This window comes from Rhinatrema bivittatum, chromosome 1 (genome assembly GCF_901001135.1).
Source record: "Rhinatrema bivittatum chromosome 1, aRhiBiv1.1, whole genome shotgun sequence".
In the NCBI taxonomy this organism is placed as follows: Eukaryota; Metazoa; Chordata; class Amphibia; order Gymnophiona; family Rhinatrematidae; genus Rhinatrema; species Rhinatrema bivittatum.
Window position 1 is genome coordinate 696700862 of NC_042615.1, and position 22268 is coordinate 696723129.

Consider the following 22268-nt stretch of genomic DNA (forward strand, 5'->3'; position numbering starts at 1 on the left):
CAAAAAGATTTTAAATTAAGTCACCAAGAAGAACCCTGATCTTGTATTATTACAAGAAACATTTCTCTCTTGTAAGGAATCTCTAAAGTTGAAAGGGGGAGACTTTCAAGGAATGTGCCTTCTCGACAGTAGTGGGGAAGAAAAAAGGCATGGCTATCTTGTTCAAAAAATCCTCAGACCCAAACCTGATAGCATACAGTTCTGGTCGCTCCATCTCTAAAAAAAATAAAGTAGAACATAAGAAGTGTCATACAGGGTCAGACCAAGGTCCACTGAGCCTAGCATCCTGTCTCCAACAGTGGCCATTCCGGGTCACAAATACCCAGCAGATCTCCAATAATTGATCTATTTCTTGATCCAGATTCACTCCCAGAGTTAAGCGCTGGCTTTCCCAAGACTATCTTGCTAATAACTATTTATGGACTTTTCTTTCAGGAACTTGACCAACCCTTGACCATGTCCTTTGACAAAAGATTCCATAGCTTGAATGTGTGCTGAGTGAAAAAAGACCTCCTACAATTTGTTTTAAATCTGCTGCTTGCTATTTTCATGGAGCATCTCTAGTCCTAGTGTTATTTGAAAGGGTAAACAACCGTTCCCTAGTTATCTGTTTCACCCCACACATAATTTTATAAATCTCAATCGTCTCTTCTCCAAGCTAAAGAGCTCTAATCTGTTTAGCCTTTCTCCATAAGGAAGCTTTTTCATCCCATTGATCATTTTTGTCATCCTTCTCTGTACCTTTTCTAGTTGTATTTTTTTTTTTGACATGACGTAATCAGAATTACACACTATACTCAAGGTACCATGGATCTATACAAAAGCATTATGATATTCTGTGTTGTTCTCTATTCCATTCCAAATAATTCCTAACATTCTAATTGCTTTTCTGACTGCTGTTCATACTGAATAAAGATTTCAAGGATTATCCACAAGGTCCTTTTCCTTGGTGGTGATTCCTAACATGAAACACAAGTTTGCTTACCATAAATGGAGTTCTCCATAGACAGCAAGATGAATTAGCCATGACACTTGGGTGACATCATCTGACAGCCATCTCTCTATCTCAGTAACGTTTTGCTATTGAGCATACCCAGGAGTTCCTGGCATGAGCTACTGCATGAGCCGCTTAGTCGATGTAAAGCTTAGTTTTAGCTAGGTAGCTGACTCTCCAGGGAGACAGGAGAGTTTTAAGCATGGCTAATTAATCCTGCTATCTTCAGAAAATCCTGTTTATGGTAAGCAAACTTGCATTCTCTGTCGACAAGCTAGGGTAGCCATGATATGTATGGAGTCCCAACCTGAGGGTTGCAAGCAGAGCATTTATTGAACAAGCAACCTGGATCACCTGTAGAGTGTGGACTACTAGATGAATAAATTGCACAAAACTACTTACCTAAAGCTACTGTAATTTCTTGAGAGATTGTCTAGAGAGGCATGAGACATGAAGGTGTGAAGTGATGAACGAGTTGCAACTTTGCAAATGCCTTTGATTGAAATGACTCTTAGGTGAGCCACGGAGGAAGCCATGACTCTGGCAGACCATGATTTGAAAGCCAGCTAATGTATAGCAATGTGCAATATAGTACATTAACTAGCCCGACAAAGTAGGCTTGGCAAAGATATGCCCAATCTGTTGGGATCAAGGATACGAACAGTTGAGAAACCTGAAGGTGTGTTAATTTCTCAAAGTAAAAAACACACAACTACTCTATCATAAATTTAAGCCATATTAATCATTGGATGTATACTCAAAATAGGATGAAAAAGCCTCACTCATATTTAAAAACCTCTGGAATATTTTTTAAATTACCATAACAAGGACCTCATGGTCTTAACCTGGAAATAAAGTGGTATCTTTTTTCTATAAAATAACTTAATTACTCGGTAATATGTGAGAACCTGTGATTAGCCTTTGTTTGGTTAAATATCCAATAGCACTGTGCAGTATTTCTGTGCTTTCATTCACTAGTACAATAGCACATTTGAAACCTACATCACTATACCTAATATGGTGAACCAATCAAAAATGTTGTAAGCTTTATTATAAGGAACCCTTCTAAAAAAAGATTTTGTAGAGAGGAAGGTGGTAGTTTCATATATTGTACTATTTTAAGGTACCAGCCAAGTTACCCAAGTAGAATTGTTGTAATCATCAACATACCACCAACCACTCATTTTTATAATTTTTGCTTATAAATGGTGCCACCAATTAAAACTTTTCATTTTCACTGTGGAGAACAACTACTTGTAATGCCACCCTAAAAGCTTATTGTTTCCTTAACATGATCTAATCTCAATGTGTATCAGCGCTGTGTTCAAAGCAGGATTTGTTTTTAAAAGCGATGCGTTATTAGAACCAAATAATACTTAGCTGCTCATTATTCCCAACATGGCCAAGTTTCAGACACAATCCTTCATCAGGGGTCACAGCACATTAAATAAATGAAGCTTATAAATCTCCTCAACCGCACGGCACTTCTATCCTTGAAAAATGGCGGACTAAACTTTTCCCTCACGGCGTTCATATTTAAAGAGACTACCATGTGACTAGGTCCCCACCAATAAAAAAATGTATTAAACTAATGACCACCAATTGAGCTGTTCATTTAATCCATTAGGTTGCTTAGTTTTTAGTTTGAAAATCCAGAATTGTTCTCTATAACTTAAGTGTGCTGCAGTGTCTCCTGCATGAAATGTGTTGTCAACTCTGTCAATCACAGTCCACTTTAATTGTTCAAAAATATGTTGTTGTTCAATACAATGGGCCATCATCTGAGCCGATAACATGTTTGTTTTTCACCTCGAGTGGTGTTCAATTAATCCCAATTTTACCGCTCTCTTAGTGCGACCAACATATTCCTTAGGGCATGGGCATATAACTACATACATCACTTGCTCCGTTGTGCAGTTTGTCTCAAACTTTCTCCTAACTCTGTAGCCTGTAACTGGATCTGCCCAAAATTCACCTTCTATGGTATTGACACACAGACTGCAGTGGCCGCATTTGTAATGACCACCTCTCACTTTCTCCAGTCCCATTTTTGATGTTTGAGCCATGAGTAGTAGGGATCAGTGGAGGCTCAATGAAAATATGAAGTGTTAAGACATGCCAGTGTTTTTTAATTGATGTAGCTATCATCGATATAGATGTACTTTGTTGTAATACACATACAATACACTTGACAAACATTTATGTTTTACATATCAATTTAATAAAGTTTCAATTGCATATTTGGATGTTTTGGTCACCTTTCAGGGACAAAGAATAATCACAACGATCAACCGTAAACCCACGGATAAGAACAACTTGTTATATTATCACAGCCATCATGCGAAGTCCTTCAAAAGGGGACTACCTGTTTCTCAATTTTTTTGTATAAGGCGAATTTGTTCCACTGAGGAGGAATTTGAAAAGCAGACAATGATACTAACTGAAAGTTTCAGAGTATGAGAACATAAGGCTATCCGAATAAAGTGATAATTGGGACAATTATCGACCAATTTCCAACCTACCTTTCATTGCTAAAGTCCTCAAAAAAGCAGTGCTATCACACCTAGAGAACCACCTAGAAGACAATAATATACTATATATCCAAACCAATTCAGATTCAGAAAAAAATCGCTCGACAAAAACCCTACTTATTTCCTTAATTGACCCTGTACTACAAGGATTTGACAACAATGAATCTTATATTCTGGTTCTAATTGATCTAACAGCAGCATTCGACACAGTTGACCATACCTGCTATGTCGCCAGCTGAGAGAAATTGGAATAGATGGAAAGGTTATCAAATGGTTCTCCTCCTTCCTAAAAGATAGAATATTCCAAGTCAAACTGGGCAATCAAATTTGACATACCTTCCCAATTGATACAGGTGTCCCCTAAGGATCAGCGCTCTCGGCCACGCTATTCAACATCTATTTGCTGCCTATATGCGCACTACTAGCAAATCTAGGAATCAAATTCTTCCTATATGTAAATGACATTCAATTCTACATCCTTTTTGACAAAACATTTGAAAAAAGTACATTGTCTCTGTCAACACATATGAAGGGACTATAACAAAAACTTTTTCAACTGAAACTAACTCTAAACCCCCAAAAAACTGAAATTGTATGGTTAAGGAGAAATAACAAGATATTCAAACCTCCAACCCTAGACCCAGGAGTCATAAACATTATGCCGTCAGATTAAGTATGGGACCTAGGAATACAGATCGATGAGAACTTCACAATGAAAAAGCATATAAGCAAATTAATCAAAACAGGATACTCCAAGCTGAAAGTACTACATTGGCTGAAAAACCTCTACTAACAGTACAGGACTTCCGCACTGTCTTACAAACTAATATTTTCTAACTTAGACTACTACAACTCCCTATTACTAGGCCTACTCTCAGGACTTCTAAAACCACAATTACTTCAAAATGCCTCTGCTAGACCACATCACTCCCTCACTGATAGCACTGCACTGGCTTCCTGTACAATCCAGAATTTATTACAAAGTATTAATTCTAATTTTCAATATCATCAACAATAATAACCCATGCTTCTTAGGACTGTCACTTTAACATTACACACCCCAGAGAACCTTAAGATCACAAAACAAAGGACTTCTAAAGGTGCCGGCAATTCGGAAAACATACCAAGCGCAAATAAGAGAACGGATGTTCTCGATAGCAAGCCCTAAGTTATGGAACTGTGTTCCAGAGTCATTACGTCAAATAACTGAAATAGAGTTTCAAGCGTGAGCTAAAAACATGGCTCTTTAGAAAGGCATACAGTTTAACGTAAAATCCCAAAATGCTGAAACTGCAATGTCAATACCAGAGACTATGTTTGCGGAGTGAGCAATAAAGACCAAACGGCGTAAAATGTATTGTTATTAGAATCAGAATATGTAGTTGCTATTGTGTCAATCTAGAAAATGTATGAATATGTACTAGATTATATATTTGCTGATGCGTTGACCTAGAATATGTATGAATATGGACAAGAATATGATTTTGCTGTTGTGATGACCTAGAATATGAAAGCCGACAAAGATGTGAATGCTGACCAAGAAGTCTAAAGCTGACTTTGTAAACCACTGTGATCTTCTTCTGGAACAACGGTATATATAAAATACCTAAATAAATAAAATAAAATAAAATAAACATTGATGGTTTGATTTCTGATTGTAATAAGGATTTCTTTCTGTGTGAATGCTAGGGTTTTCTTCATTGATTCTTATGGAATTGGGACAAATAATAATTTCAGTGAAAATGCAGATAAGGTTGTGTGAGGATAGATTTGTAGTCAGTCCTTGTTGGCTTCTTGCCCTTAGATTGTGCTGGGAGCACAGACTGAACTTGCTCAGGGTAGTCTCCCTGCCTTTTTCTATAGGGGCTGATGTCAGCAGGGTGACCTTGTGTTTCTGAAAAGGTATAAAGAGGTATAAAGAGGTTCATGCATAGAAAAATGAGGCAGTCAATGTATTCTTAGGCTTCAAGCTGGTTGGGCTTGAAACTCTCCTTTTCGACCTATTTGCCCTCCTGAACAGGCCCTGTCCTAGGTTTCAACAACAACATTTTTATTTGCTGGCCTGACCAAATTACTGGTCACCTTTGGCTGCTTTCTGGCAATGAAATGGTTGAATGGACACCTATCTGTTTTTATGATGTAGCTACTTAAAACGTTTCCCCACTATTCAACCTCATTGGACCCAAAACATTTTGGGTGAATTGAGACCATTTCTAACAATGGGAATGTGGGAATTCAGAATCTAGGAACTTTTAAATTCCTGTCAGCCTGAGAATGTTGCGCGTGGTGGTGGTGGTGGTGTACACACTCCGACTTAATATCATAGCGATATTAAGTCGGAGGCCCCCCCCCAAAAAAACAATAAATAAAAAAACGTAAAAAAAAAAAAAAAATCAGTCCGTGGCTCGTGGGTTGGAAGACGGACGCTCCATTTTTCCAGTGTCCATTTTCCGAACCCGTGGCTGTCAGCGGGTTTGACAACCAATGCCGGTAAAATTAAGCGTCAGCTGTCAAACCCGCTGACAGCCACCGCTTCTGCCAATAAGGAGACGCTAGGGACGCGCTCGTGTCCCTAGCGTCTCCTTATTACCGAGGGCCCTCATTTGAATACAGAATCGCGCGCCCAGGAGAGTGGCCTGGATGAGCGTCGGGAGAGCAGGCGCTCGCCTCAGAGTGCCGGCTCTCCCGCGCATTTTACTGAATCGGCCCGACAGTGAATATCGGTACAAAGCAAAAAGCAAACACAATGACAAGGGAAAGCCCCCTTTTCGCTTTCATATTTCTGCTGAGTCCTGTACACACTAATTGGAATAGCAGTTGACAGCAGTGAAACATCTTCTCTGCTGTATGCTAAGAAACTATAAAATAAAAAAAATTCCCAGATTTCCTAAGCTAAAGAGCTCCACAATTATGTGGTGTTGGTTAGTGTAGTACTTTAAAGATGGAGTTCATTAAAACTGTAGACAAAATAAAGTCTAACCATGCATTTTAATCCCTTCAGGACAAAGTAATATTCATATTGCTCCTGTGGGAGGGAAAACATTTTCTGGCCTGGTTAATGCATTATCCTTGCTGTCCAACAGATGTATTGTGGGAATCAAATGTGAAAGAGGGAGAGATTTCTAATGAGAAAAATAATACAAATGAACTCCAGCTCACTCCAACATACTATAATTGATATTCACATTCAAAGATGCAAATAAGTGATTATTATTGCTTTGGAGCTTTCAGAGCTATGGTCAGGTGTAATTTTAGATAGTTAAATAGATATTTTATGTATCTAGATGACTCTTGCAATTTACTGCAAAGAAATACCACACCTGAGGAAAGAAAAAAAAAAGAAATCTTATTGCATGTGTTAAAATACTTTTTAAAAGTTTTCTATGAACACGGGCAGGGTAAATTTCAACAGTGTGCGTAACTTGGCACATGCACACAAAACTAGGGGTGCCTACACTGCACTGCCCCGAAAGTATGCAACACGTTTCAATCTATGCACAATTTTTTTAATGCAGTGATCTGCACAATTTATATACATCGAGCCAGATATTCAAAACAGACTTAGGGCTGGATTTTCTTATGCCGCAGAGCTCATTGAATCCTGCGGTAACAGGGGGGCGGGCCTGCGAAAGCCGGCAGCGATGGCACCACCACGGTGCCATCACTGTCGGCTTTCGCATCCAATAGCGCCATCGTAAAAGGTGGTGCTATTGGGCGTGCTACTGGCGGCGATAAGGGGCCTTACCTTTTCACCGTCAGCGAAGATTCCGTGGCGTCCGCCCCGACGACTCCTCTTCCGAAGCTGACGCCGCCCTGACTCCGCCCCAATCTAGGTATCACACGCGACAAGGGACTTTTCATGTGCAATAGGGTTAGAAAATAACCCCCTTAGTCGGATAAGTTGGCCTTATCCGGCAACTATCAGCAGTCGCCAATTAGCTGGATAAGTGACTTATCTGGCTATGTTTTTAGATGGATAACTCAGGAGTGGGAAATAGGAAGATCGAGGAGGAGTTGCATTAGCCGGATAATTTATCTAACTATGGTTGGCCCATACGCCTGTCCTAAAGTTAGCCAGATAAATGTATCTGGCTAACTTCAGGATATCTGGGTATATTCAGGGGCGCAGCTGCGTCCCTGAATATACAGCATTAGTTAACCAGATAAGTTAAATTGACTAATTAGCAGAGCCGCACAGCGGCTGAATATAGACACCCTATTTTATAAAAGTGTATGTATATATTTTGTGTGTTAAATAATTGTAATGGGCCAGATTTTAAAACGAATGCATGGGTGTAGATTTGTTCATGCAACCCGACGTGAACAAATCTACGCCCGATTTTATAACATGCGCGAGCTGCTGCGCGCGCATGTTATAAAATCCAGGGTCAGCGCACGCAAGGGGGTGCACACATGTGCGTCAAGCCGAGGGGAGCCCGATGGCTTTCCCCATTCCCTCCGGCCCCCCCACCTTCCCCTTCCTTCCCCTATCTAACCCACCCCCCAGCCCTAATTAAATCCCCCCCTACCTTTGTTGAAAAAGTTACGCCTGCCCAAGGCAGGGGTAACTTGCGCGCGCCAGCCGGCTGCCGGCGCACCATGCTCTGGCACAGGCCACTGTGCCAGAGCACTCGACCCCGCCCCCGGACCACCCCCAGACCGCCGCCACGCCCCCAGACTGCCCCTTTTTGCAAGCCCCTGGACATATGCGCATCCCGGGGCTTGGGTGCGCCGCCGAGCCTATGCAAAATAGGCTCGGCGCGCGCAGGGGCAGATTTTCTCGGGTTACGCGCATAGCCTTTGAAAATCTGCCCCAATGTGCGCATATAATAACCCTCAGTTTATGTGTGGTGGCAGGTATCTCAAGACTATACTTGTGCGTGTACTTCCAAGCATCAGTCTACTAAGACCTCCACCGGCTGACCTAGACCGTAACCAGTTGAACCAGGCCCTCTATCAGTTCACCCCCCCCCCCCCCCACCACCAGTTGCCCCAGACCCCCACCATTCAAAAACTGCAGACAAAAAAAGAAGTCAGATATAATATCTGCTGCTCGATTAGCAGGTGTAAAAGCATGTGCAATTGTGCATATGTTTGATGTACACACATACTCCGCTGATAAAATACATAAGTATACATGTACTTTCTGGCTCCCACACTGGAACATCTTCTTTGCATGCAAATACTTTTCCACAAGGCAGAAACAGTATGCATGCACTCCAGTCCTTCTGAAAATTTGCTTTACTGCACACAAAGAGGTGAATTTTAATTAGGGGATGCTCGAATAAGTCAGGCTCGCGTGCGCCAACCGGATTTTAAAAGCTGCTGGGATCCGCGCGTATCTCTTGCAGTACGCACATCTCGAAAGTTTTCAAAAATGGTGGGGTATGGGTGGGGCATGGGCATTTCCGGGCATGAACCTAAGATGTGCGCATAAATACTGGTGTGACCTGGTGTGCACTGAGGTGCTGCCACGTAACTTTACTTCTGCTATGGAAAATTAGGCAGATCTGCAGGGTTTTAAGGGTTGGGGGTAACTCTGGGGAGTGAAGGCGTGACAACTGGGTGAACTGGGGACAAACTAGTAAAACTAGGAATGGTGTCGGTACGCGCCCTTTTAAACTTCCACGATTTACATGGTAGAAGCGGGATTTGCGCGTACCCACTTAAAATTTGGCACACATGCACGTGGCCAGGCTATTTTATAATATGCATGCATATGCGCGCCTGGGCGTGGGCTGACTTCTCTGCACAAATGTGCGAACGCATGCCGGTTTGATAGTCACTGTCAAAGAAGATCATTTTAAAACCTGTGCATGCATGCAAATTTACTACTATGTTTTATAATCTGCATGTATGTGCTTAAACATGCGTGCCACACAAGTACACAATTATCCGGATAAGTAGCAGCAAACTCTGAAAAGCACTACTTGTCCATCTAAGTAGTGGCAAGGCGTTACTTAGCTGGATAAGTCGGAATTTAGCCAGATACGTGTGCACAAATGATATACTCACAAATTTTTACTTCATGTTTTAAAGTGATACGCAAGTAGATTTTATATTCGTAAAAGTCACATTTATGCCCGAGGGTCGGCTTTTAAACACTTAAGTCAGAGGATTTTCTAACATGTGCACAGCAATCAAATTACCAGTTTTACCAATTAGTTTACCAGTTTGCCCACTCCATCTGAAGGTCATCAAGACCCTCCTGGATTTTCAGCCTGAATACCACCCATGTCACCCAGACCCTCTACCCAGTCAATTTTTCACTTTTAAGATGTTTACAATCACTTTCTCCAGATACTAAGCAGGAGTCAATATACGTAAATAAGCTGCCAAATTTAAAAGCATAAATTGCTTATAAAATAGCAACTTACTTGCTTAATTGTTGGCCTCTCGCCGGAACACCCTGGCCCACCCTTTTCATGCACAGCAGTCTACAAACAGGTAAATGTAAATCGGTTATTTACTTTCTCAGACAATAAATGGACTAGGGGGATTTCCATGAAGTTAGCAAGTAGCTCATTTAAAACAAATCTGAGAAATTTTTTTTTTCACTCAATACATAATTAAGCTCTGGAATTCATTGCCAGAGGATGTGGTTATAGCAGTTAGTATAACTGGGTTTAAAAAAAGATTTTGATATGTTCTTAGAGGAAAAGTCCATAAAGTGCTACTAATCAATAAGGAATAGTTGCCAGGTACTTGTGACTTGGTTTGGCCATGGTTGGAAACAGGATGCTGGGCTTGATGTACCCTTGGTCTGACCCAGTATGGTTGTCTTATGTTCCTGTGAACTATTTGACCTGAACTGATACTTTGACTTTGCAATATCTCCAATACTTTCTCAACTGATTTTTTTTTTTTTTGCTTAATGATAGTTTAGTACTTAATGATAGTTTAAAAATTAATTTGTGAAAGTTCACTTGTATTATTTGTAATATTAAGATATATCAAGTCAGACAGATATGGTATGGACTTTACATTAATATTGGATTATGTTATGGCAATATATAAGCAGGCTCCCATTTTCCAAAATTCCATAGCCATGGTAACTACCACAGAATGTATGATTTGTGCTTCAGTAAGTATCTGGGATGGCCTGATTCATCTGTGTATAAAGGGAATATGTAAGACCCTTAAAGGCACAGTATTTCCTTGCTATTGGTAAGTATAGCTGGGGACAGCTGGATCTGTTTGGGGTAAGGATGGAATGCATATGCTTCTGAACGTAGAAAATGTGTACTTTCTGGTAAAGTGTCTGAGGTACACCAAATGTCATTTGCCTCTGTTGAAGCAGTCTCAGACAGATCCCAGTTTCCCTCTCTTTTAGTGGTGTGTGAGTGATGCCACAGGGCAGGAAAGTGAGAGCAAAGGAAAGAAGATTTCAGTCTATAGGAAAGCCTGTGCTGAAAGAGACAGAGAAAGTTCTCTGAGGAAGGGGGTTCTACGGCCTACTGCAGAGGAAGAACTGGGTGTGGAACCTTCAGTTAGGAAACTGCTTAGGGAGGGCAAACGAGATGAGCTACCTGCTGCAGAATCAGTACTTGAAGCCAAAGTGAATAGTGGAAATAAAGGATATAGGAATTGGGGGGGGGGGGTCAGGATAATTCCCACTCTGCTGGGGAATGCAGAGAAGCATCTCCTAAGCAGGGAATGGAAAGCCAGTATCGCAATAGGAATAATTCAAAATATTCCATGTGTGCTCAAGTGAGCCACGTTAGGGAGAGTCTGCCTTTTTTTTTTTTTTAAGTTTAAGAAGGAATAATAGGTGTTTGGAGAATATGTGTGTAGCATCCCATTGGGATCCCTACATAGGTATGGCCTTGTATAAAGGCTAAGCATTAAAGACGGAGAGAGGAACAGATCATCATGTGACGCTGACGCAATGGTTGTTTCCCGACTCTGTATAAGACAGAGATCCTTACAAGAGTATTTGAATTGAAAGTCTAAGGGAATGTTTTTTTTAGTTCCCTTTTTCTTGGAGAAATCCTAGGCCCGGTTAAGTAGGATGTGAATTTGTGGACATTTAAGAGATTTTCTAACTGATTTTACCTTATGAGGTTAGAGAAGACCCTTTATTTTGGATCTTCAGTTGAAAGGAAGTTTTTCCACCCTTCCTTTCACCTCTTGGTTTGAGAATTTGTTTTATTTCTCATCCGATTCCCTCAGCTGAGAGTTTCAGTGCCCCACACGACAAAAATGTTGGAGGAGGTGAGCATACTCATCAATATCCAAGGGAATCAGGAGAGAGGGGAAGAAATAAAACCCTCAAAAGGCCTACTTACAGGCTATACCAATCCACCTAACCAGTGGAAAAGAAAAACAGAGCTCCAGCCTTACTCAGCTACCATTTACAGGGAACTCTAAATTGGAGGGAGTGTCCATTGTACAATCTCCTGACACTCCCTAAATTCTAGTTGGAACAGCTTGTTGGAGGACCTACATTTCAGAAAGGAATAAGAGAGACCCCAGTAACAGAAAAGAGAGAGTTACCAACACGTGTATTCTGTGTCAGATTCATGTTATTACTTCAGCAAAGACTTTATGTCGGTATATTTAAAAGTGTCCCTCTGATTTTTTTTAAATGCACTTGTGACTGACACACACTATCCTCCCCCTCCCCTCTCCTGACAAATAACTCACTGTATGGGGCTTGAAGAGAATGGACTGTGACTATGTATATTTTTTGTGACTGACCCTGTGAATCAAAAGTATTCCCCAAGTTCAGGGTTACATTATGATGACAATGATGATAGTATGAGAGATTTAAGGGATTACTAGGAGAAAAGAGAAATCATAGGAGCATCTTAACTGGCCAAGAAAGGAAGTGAGGATGGCTAGGAATCTTCCCTAGGGCCTTCATTGTGGCAGGAGTGGCCAAAAGATGGGGAGGTTGTCCTGATGACCCACTGGAACAGCCGTATAAGAGAGGAATAACCCTCAGAGGTACACTGGCATTAAGAGAAATGGGGCAAAGGTACTGAGGACCTTTCTGATTGCCTTGACTTTGGTTAGGTTGGCCAACAGCATTGTCTCTTTGCTATAAAGCTAATTGGGGGAAATATTTGGCAACAGTGATATTTCTGAAGATGAAAAGCAACATGATGCTGCTGATGATTTGGAATTCAGTGCTCCTCTGGATGGCTAGGATTGTGTCATCATGGATGACAATTTGGGGGTCAGCATGAATGCTAAACTAAAGCAGCTGGAGGAGAAATTGACTGAATGAGAAACTGGAGGGTCAGAAGCAGAATATACCATCCACTTTGCCTGAGAAAGAGTAGAAGTCTAAGGGATTGATCAGACTAAAGGAGATATATGGGCCAGGGTCATGGACTTTAAGGAGTGCCTGTGGTGAGATGAAAAGGGATTTTAAAAATGGTAAAAGATTCATTGGAAGTCACAGGAGACTCTACAGACCTCCGTGATCAAATTGCTGAGTTCAAAAAAACAGTTATCCCTGAAAGAAGAGATTGGATAGGCCCAGCAGTTGGCCTGGCTAGTGGCACAGTGACAGTGTTATGTACTGCCATGTGCATGGACTCTAGCTCGATCCCTGTGTTGGGTTTCCTACTCCATAGATAGACTGGGGGTGCTTCAGAGGCAGCCCTCTACAATGTAAATGAGTTAGCAAAACTTGCATCTGAATTTTGAATCAAAGACACTGATCAGCTTTTGATCAGAAATGGGTCTAAACACTGGTTTACTACTAGCACTTGCTCTACGATTCAGGAAGGGTGCAACGCCTTGATACCATAAATTCATATTCTCAACACAAAAAATATCAAATATGAAATCATCAATGAAAAAGCTTAAAAATCTGCCTCATTCGTTTGATGAACAAAGGAGAAAGAGATTAAGTCAGCACGATGCACCAAAACAATTACTCGATTCTTGCTGTTTGGAAGGAAGTGCTGCTAGGTAATGCTAAGAACACTGAGAGACATGGAAAGAAGATGTTACAAAAGGGTATCTGCTGATGCTTACCCAAAGTTCATGATCCTAACAATTTCAAATTAATCTCTTGGGTTTTCCTGACAAGCACAAATAGGAATGGAAGAAAAAATATCCACTATACGCTAAAAAGGAAATCAGATTCCACAAAGATATTCACTAAATGACCATTCCCTTAAGAATAGCTTCATTTGATCCGAGTATAATCATTCCTTTCATTGATCTCTGAACTCCCACAAAAGATCAAAACACAGGAAGAAATGTCTCATGGAGACAAGACAACAGACTGACTCATTTATTTAAGTCAGTTTGTCTAGCACTCAGGAAGTTAGACCACCCTCATCAATCATACGAAAACTATAACCAGAGATTTAATATAAAATCACTAACGCAAAGTTTGTAAAGAGGTCTTTCACCTAAAAATAAAACGTCAGTAAATAAAGACAGGTGTAACAGTCTTTCTTGTGCTCATATATTTTGTTGTGTTCAAAAGCATTTTTTATATACAATTTGAATTTAAGAAATATGTGAAATATCAATGTTTTCCTTCATTTCTAATCACTGACAATGCTGTGTTTCCAATTCTCTCGCAAGTTAAGAATCTTGGCATTTGGATTGACTCTAATTTATCACTTTGTTATTATATGAGTTCCTTTGTCAAAACAAGATTTTTCAAGCTACAGGTACTCCATAGCTTCAAAAGATTTTTACAGACCTATGATTTTCACACTGTGGACCAAGTTTCCATCCTACCACTCTTGGACTTTTATAATACCAAATACATCGGGTTCCTGGCTCCACCTTGAGGTCTTTACAATTACGACAAAATGCAGCTGCTCGGCTAGTTTCAGGGAAGAGTTGGTGGAATCACATCACATCCATTTTGATTGACCTACATTGACTAAGCATTCAATACTGTATTAAACATAAAATCACGATGAGATTGGATTTCCTGCCATGGGCTAATTTATAATCCTACATGATCCCTCAAACCATCGCAAAGGGGCCCTTCTTGACATTCCTTCACCTAGATCAACTCATCTAGCAGAAACCAGAGAATGCGCATTTTCAGTGGCAGCTCCGTTGCTGTGGAACTCTACCTGTAGCACTACGGCTAACTATAACATTTAAATCTATGCTTAAGACATTTATTTTTAGCGCATTTTGGCTGAGAGAGTGCAGTGCCCTATGGTTAATGGACTATACTAAATTATTTAAATCTATATTAAAAACATTTCAGTTTGAGCAAGTTTTGACTGAGCAAATACAGTGCACTTTATTTAGTCTGGAAAGTATTACAGCTTCTGATTTATAAATTAGATCTTTTTAAAGATCATCTTGATTTGTCTTAATTTAGCTGTTCTGTTTTTACTTTTATATATTTCAATTATGTATGTATATTTGTACATTGCTTAGAGCCACAGACACGTGTATGTTATAAAATCGGGGGTCGGCGCAAGCAAGGGGGTGCACACTAGTGCAACTTGTGTACGCCGACGCCCGTGGGCTTCCCTCGTTCCCTTCCCCCTAAACTAACCTTCCCACCCCTTCCCCTAACCTTTCCCCTCCCTAGCCCTACTCTAAACCACCCCCAAATTTTTATTATACCTTTTGCGCCTGCCTGAAGGAAGGCGCAGGTTGTGGGCGCCAGCAGCCTGCCGGCACGCGATCTTCCAACAGCGACAAATGTCGCCGGGCCTTTATAAAATAGGCCCGGCGCGCATAGGGCTTTGAAAATCTGCCCTTAGTGAAATAGTTTTTGGCAGCAGATTCATTTGGAGTGTTTTTTATTATATACAATTTGAACAGGCATTTTTTAAACTGTTTGCATTGGGAAAAAAGTCCACGGGTACTTTTTATCCGTGGACTTTAGATCAATTTTCAAAAAGAAAAAGAAAGTGTACACTTTCACTTTCTCATGTACCTGTGTATATGTGCAGCACCTGTATTTTGTGCCAATAGATGTCTTTGAAAAATAACAGGGATAGATTTGACAATATAATCTCTGCACATTATTTTCTGATCCCTCCAAAAAACACATGCCTCCAGGAATGCGTTCCCTAAATACAGTTAAAGGTTCTTTTAGCCTTACTTGGGGGGGGGGGGTACAATTTTCAGAGAGCCAATTTACATTATAAATCACTATTTACCCATGTTAAAAGCTTTGAAAATTATCCTCTAACTTGTCTTCGAACACACCAGCACCAGATTGAATAGCATAGACTGTGTACCTATGCTGATTCAGAATGTGGAGAATCCTTTTTTCTGATGATGTTCTTCTAGAAGTTCATGAGGCACTATCTGAAGTCAATTCAGACATATTGCACACATCAATATTTCTGGCTAGGCTATAGTATGCTCGAGGGAGTCCTTGAATTGCTAGTGATACAACTTCTGCCTCTGCAGTATGATCTCCTAGGGTTTGAATAGTTCATCTAATGATTCCACATGCTGCATGTATGTAGTAGCAGATGTTTTTTCTCCCACTTCACTGTATTTATCTCATGCTTAAGAATATTTTCTTTTTCAAGGATATGTCCTCTATTTACCTCTTTCAGCTTTTTGCCAACTTATGCGTGAAGTACTTAATGTTTGGACAGCTATATTCATGGCATCCTGATCATATTTCTTACAACCATTTTTTACTTCCTATGTAGCTGTTATATCAAGTGGATAAGATTCTCTGTCCAAAGTTCCTTAGTTTTTAGAAGCATCATTGTCTTCAATCACCAGGTTGGATTGTAAACCCTCTGGGGACAGGGAAATACCTACAGTACCTGAATGTAATCTTCTCTGAAGTGGCAAAAAGTGGGAACACAAATAAATAAATAAGAAATGCCATACTGGGTTAGACCAAAGGTCCATCGAGCCCAGTATCGTGTTTCCAACAGTGGCCAATCCAAGTCACATGTACCTGGGAAATACCCAAAGATTAGATAGATCTCAAGCCACTATTGCTTATTAATTACCGTAATAGCAGTTTTTGGATTTAACCTTTAGAAATGTATCCAAACCTTTTCTAAACCCAGTAACACTAACTGCTGAAACCATATCCCCTGGCAATGAATTCCAGAGTTTAACTATAGATAAATAATTGCTAGAATTCAGCATTTCAATATGATCTGTAGCATTTTCAGACTTTTTTTTTAGTTTCTTTCACTTTGTTCTCAGAAAATCTCTCTTATGTTCGTCCAATCTGCGATCTCATCCAGACCTTTAACATCAAATGCCACTTATTCGCTGATGATATACAACTTTGCGTCATCAGAGCTAACCAAAATAATCCTATCTCCAATCTTAATAATGGACTCTCTGCAATAGCCCAGTGGCTCAGCAGGCATAAATTCAGACTCAACCCCTCTAAATTGGAACTCCTCTGGCTGAGCCAAAGGGGTCACCCCCTACCCTTTTTACCATCCCTAACAAGTAAACCTCTCCAGCCTAAAGAATCAATCCATAGCTTGGGGGTACAACTTGACCCAACTCTATCTATGATGTCCCACATCTATGATGTCCCACATCCCACATCTCCTTCATGCAACTCCGCCGGATCACACAACTACACAACTACTTCAGTCGCAATACCTTGGCTTCATAAGTACAAAGGTACTGGGTCCATTAAGCCCAGTATCCTGTTTCTAACAGTGGCCAATCCTGGTCACAAGTACCTGGCAAGATCCCAAGGGTACTTCTGCAACTCCACCTTAATAATGGTTTATGGACTTTTCCTCCAGGAACTTGTCCAAACTAGAGATGTGAATCGTGTGCCCGATCGTTTTAAAGATCAGGTTCGGATGGAGGGAGAAAAAAATCGGATCGTTAGAGATGTGTTAATTTTTTAGTGAGGCCTGAGCAGATAAAAAAAACCCCACCCCGACCCTTTACAAATGACCCCTTTGCTCTCCCACCCTCCTGAATCCCCCCCCCAAAATGTTAAATTACCTGGTGGTCCAGTGGGGAGGGGGGGGGGGGTCCCGGCACGATCTCCCGCTCTCGGGCCATCGGCGCCATTTTGGCTACCACTGATAAAAATGGCGACGATGGCCCGATAAAAAAAAAACCCCACCCCGACCCTTTACAAATTACCCCTTTGCTTCCCCACCCTCCCGACCCCCCTAAAAACCTTTTACATGTACCTGGTGGTCTAGCGGGGGGTCCAGGAGCCATCCCTTCAATCATACCCTCGGTGCCGGTGCTGGACTGGTTTCAAAATGGTGCCGATCGCCTTTGCCCTCACTATGTCACAGGGAGCGACAAGATCGAGGGCAAGTGGCAAGAAGCAATGGTCAAGTCCAGTCCAAGGTGGAAGAGCCTTTGAGGAAAAAGTGCTGAAGCAAACCCTGTGGAGCAGGAGTGCTGAAGCAGGAACCCATGGAGGAGGAGCGCTGAAGCAGGATCCCGGGAAGCAGGAGTGCGGGAGAAGGCTCCCTAGAGCAGGAGTGCTGGGGCCGGCTCCGTATAGCAAGAGCGCTGAAGCAGGATCCCATGGAGTAGGAGCGCTGGAGCAGGGTTCCACGGAGTAGAAGTGATGAAGCAGGAACCCGTGGAGAAAGTGCACTGAAGCAGGGCCCCGTGGGGCAGGAGCGCTGAAGCAGGAACCCGCGGAGCAGGAGCGCTGAAGCAGGAACCCACAGAGCAGGGGTGCTGGAGCAGGCTTCGTAGAGCAGGAGCGCTGAAGCAGGATCCCACGGAGCAGGAGTGCTGAAGCAGGAAACTGTGGAGCAGGAATAGCAAGTCTGGAATGCCAAAGCAGAACCACCGAAGCAGGAACCAGGGAACTCATTGCCAAGTCGGTTAGTCGGGAAGAGAGGCCGTCCTTAAATAGCCCGGGGGTCTGCTGTCATCACCTGGGGACGGCTCTGAGGTTCCCGCCATTGGCCCTATAAAAGGAGGGCTGGTGGCGCACGCGCTCACCTAGCGAAGGCCCAAGTCGGAGCGCAGGTTGGTGGCGTCCCGGCCGCCATGTGGAGTCCCGGAGCCGTGGAGTGCGGCAGCAGTGGCTAGCTGCACCGCGAGAATACCGGGAGCTAGGAGAAGAGCGAGGCATGGGGTGAGTTGTGCTGGCTGCGTGTTGCCGCGGCCGGTGGGTGTAACACCAGGTTGTTTATAAATATATTAAAAAGCAGTGGTCCCAGAATGGATCCCTGGGCACTTCACTATTCACCTTCTTCCAAAGGGAAAATTTACCATTTAGCCCTACTCTCTGTTTTCTATCTTTTAACCAGTTCCCAATCCACAATAGGACACTGCCCCCTATCCCATGATTTTTTAATTTCCTAAGAAGTCGCTCATAAAGGACTTTGCAAATGCTTTCTGGAAATCCAGATATGCTATATCAACTTGTTCACCTTTATCCACATGTTTATTTACGCCCTTTCTTCCTATCCTTGGGCAATGTACATTGGAAAACCTAAAAAGGCAAATAACCTTTAAGGATATCATATCATAATCATGTATCTGGATTCAGTGACCAGTAACATATCCAAGTTAGAATTCTGAATAACATCTTGAAGATACTGTTCTTTTTTCTTCACTGATCTAGAATTGATATAGTCTACCTGCAAGGCTTTATGATCTTTCATTTCTAAAATCATCTGAGTCATTTTTTATGGGGACTAACAATCTATGGTGCCATTCCTGTATCTTCCTTTCGTTTATGTCTGTGTACCTTCCCCTGCCCCATACAACTGAGATAGGTTGAGCCATGGTTATACATAAAAAATAAATAATGAAAAACATGAATAACCTTTTCAAATGCAAAATTATTCAAGAATCAGTGTTTCCCTTTTTCTTAAGTTAAATATTGCTGTGGTAGTTTTATTTATCATTCTTTTTCCACTAATTATGACAAATGTGATTGTGGTATGATCACTATTGCCATGCGCCTCTACCAACCGAATCCCATCTTTGAGCCCGCCTGCTTTTCCTTTGGGTAAATAATATGTCGTTGAGGTCCATATTCAAAAGCCATTTAGACAGATAATTTAATAGATATCAGTCTAAATGACTTAGCTGGTTACTGTATATTCAGCCTTTATCCGGCTAAATTCTAGCCAGCTAATAAGTTAAGTGACTAGAATTTAGCCAGATAAAACAGGGGCATGACTGGGAGGAGTTGAGTTAGCTGGCTAAGTTAACAGAACAGTGGTCTCTTGTGAAGATTTGCTGGCCTTCGGAGCTTGTTGTTGCCCAGGTAGAGTGTCCATCAAGCTAGGTGGAGAGAACATTGCACAAATCTCATCTTGGAGTGAGTTTCCTCACTCCGAAGGCCAGCAAATCTTCACAAAAGACCACTGTTCTGTTCGTACGTCTCACGTTGAATGTGAAAGTGGCCCCCAACCCCCTACACTCATACCTAAACCCCACCTCGAGTTACTAGGTGGGCCTCCCATAGGGATACAAATACCTGTCTAGGGAGGAGGCACTATAGCAAGGCGCTCTCTCTCTCTCTCTCTTCCAAATTGGGCTAATAGTGCAACTTGTGATAAGAGCTTTTTGCATAGCTGATATCGCAATTTGCGATACACATGCTTATTAGCATAAGGTACACCCCTTTTTCGTATCGCATGCGATACCAATGCGATATTGGAAAATGAGGCCCTAACTTTGCTATCTCGACTGTGTCGGAATATAGACCTTGTTGTTTTTATAGGGAAAATGTATCCACGAAAAAGTAGGACAAACTTCTGCGAGCACTTTTTCCTGAAGCAATTTTCAAAGGGAAGGTGCATGCATAGTTTCCCCTTAAAAATTGGTACAAAATCTGAGAATAAAAGCATTTGTGGCATTTTCAACTACCTGAATAGTTTTGAAAATTCCCCTCTCTATCTCCCACTGCCTCAGGTACTCACTTAAGGGGTAAATTTTAAGAGGGCCACAGGGGCGTCCATGTGCACGTGATTCTCGGTGCGTGCATATGGATATGATAATATTATAACATGCGTGCATTGACGTGCACATGTTATAAAATCAGATACTCACGCGCACATGTGCACCGATTTTATATCGGCGTGAGCATGTGCGTGCAGGTGCCCACTCGCACATGCAAGGGGATGGTACTTTCTTTAACAGCGCGCTGCGAAGCAATCGGACCATCCCCAGTTCCCTAACCCCATAACCTTACCTTCCTCCCTTTTCCCCTCTCCGACCCCTAAACCCACCCTAACTAACCTAATTTTTTTATTTTCTGAAGTTACCTGCTCTCCTGAGCAGAAGTAAGTTCCACGCACCAGCCGGTTGCTGGCGCATGCTGTCCCTGCCCCTTTTCAAGAACTCGGCACTTCTGCGCATACCAGCAGATACGCGCGTGGCCGGGCTGCTATGAAAATGCGCTTGGAACATGCGCGGCCTGGCCACGTGCGTATCTGCTGGTATTGATGTGCGCCAGGGATTTAAAATTCCCCCTTTAGAGCCAAAATCGGGAGATGCACACACATGTTGGGATTGCATGTGCGCACCAAATTTTAAAAGCTGCCCAGATGCGTGTGTATCTCCTACTGCATGCACATCTCAGTCGATTTCAAAAAGGGGCATGGTCTGGGTGGGGTGTGGGCATTTGGGGATGTGGCCAAGAAATATGCATGTAAATGCTTATGCACTCCGGCGCGTGCCACTGCCACATAAGTTTGCTTCTGGTATGGAGGAAGTATAAGTTGTAAAAAAATAAAAATTAAAAAAAAAAACTTTTGGAGGGGTTTGGAGAACCTAGTTCAACACTGGATGAACTCGTGGCCTGTTCCTTACCGGCCACGAGCAGCTCCTTATTGCGGCAATGGCCATCGGCAGCAACAGCGGTTCTTTTGGGGAGAAGCGTGACGTCAAGCGCGCTCCATTTTGGCCCCTCCTTCCTGCCACAACGAGCACTCCAGCCGGAAGTTCACACCGGGGAGGTTAAGGACAGTAGATATTTAAGCGGTGTTTTTTCCGGCAATGCTTCACCTCGGCAACAGGCCCTGTGTAAGTGCTCATTATTCTAGTGCTTGTGCTGCTTGCTTTGTTCCCTGTGTTCCCTTGTCTCCTGGTCTGTCTTGTGAGTTCCACTGTGTTGGTTGTCCTGTGGCTAGACCCTGGTTTGGACTCTGGATTGGATTGTTCGCTGCCTGCCCTGACCCTGGTCTGGACTCTGGATTGGATTGTTAGCTGCCTGCCCTGACCCTGGTTTGGACTGGATTGTTCGCTGCCTGCTCTGACCCTGGTCTGGACTCTGAATTGGACTGTGTGCTGCCTGCCTCGACTACTGAATTGGATTCTGGATTGGATTGTCTTCTGTCTTCCTTGCTGTCTCCAGAGCAAGATCTGATCTCTGTTCAGGGTAAGACTGTTACTTTCTCTTATTGGATCCACTAAAATCGTAACAACTGGTGGATGAACTGTTAAACTGGTCATGGCTTGGACATGCACCAGTTTCAATATATCCTGACTTATGTGGTAGAAACAGGATTTATGTGCCCAGGCGCGTGGCCATTTAAAATTTGTCAAACATGTACATGCACTCAGGCTATTTTATAACATGTGTGCATTTGTGCACGCAAGTTATAAAACTGCCACGTACATGGGCCAATATGCGTCCACGCACCACTTTTAAAGTTATCATCTTAGGCTGGAACCTCTTTACAAATTATTTTTTTCAGCATGCATAGAAATACTGATAAATACTTATTGATCACCTTGCATTTTCTTTATAATGCCGCAATGCAATTACAATATTTATATAACTTCAAAAGTCAGTTCTTGGCAGTGAATAACCAGCTGGAAAGTTGTGAGCTCCAGATGACTGCAGAGGACCT

The 22268-nt window shown here is 42.1% G+C and overlaps 1 protein-coding gene across 5 annotated transcripts in view; it reads right to left on the reverse strand.

Moving 5' to 3' along the window:
- The window catches only part of LHFPL2 (LHFPL tetraspan subfamily member 2), a 416843-nt gene that overhangs the window by 112591 nt on the left and 281984 nt on the right, over positions 1 to 22268 (reverse strand). The window contains exon 1 of one of the 5 annotated variants that reach the window (XM_029575480.1): positions 3746 to 3811. The exons of the other annotated variants lie outside the window; for them this stretch is intronic. The gene's annotated coding sequence lies outside the window, so the exon portion shown is untranslated. Of the gene's footprint in view, positions 1 to 3745; positions 3812 to 22268 lie in introns of those variants that run through there. 5 annotated transcript variants of the gene reach the window in all.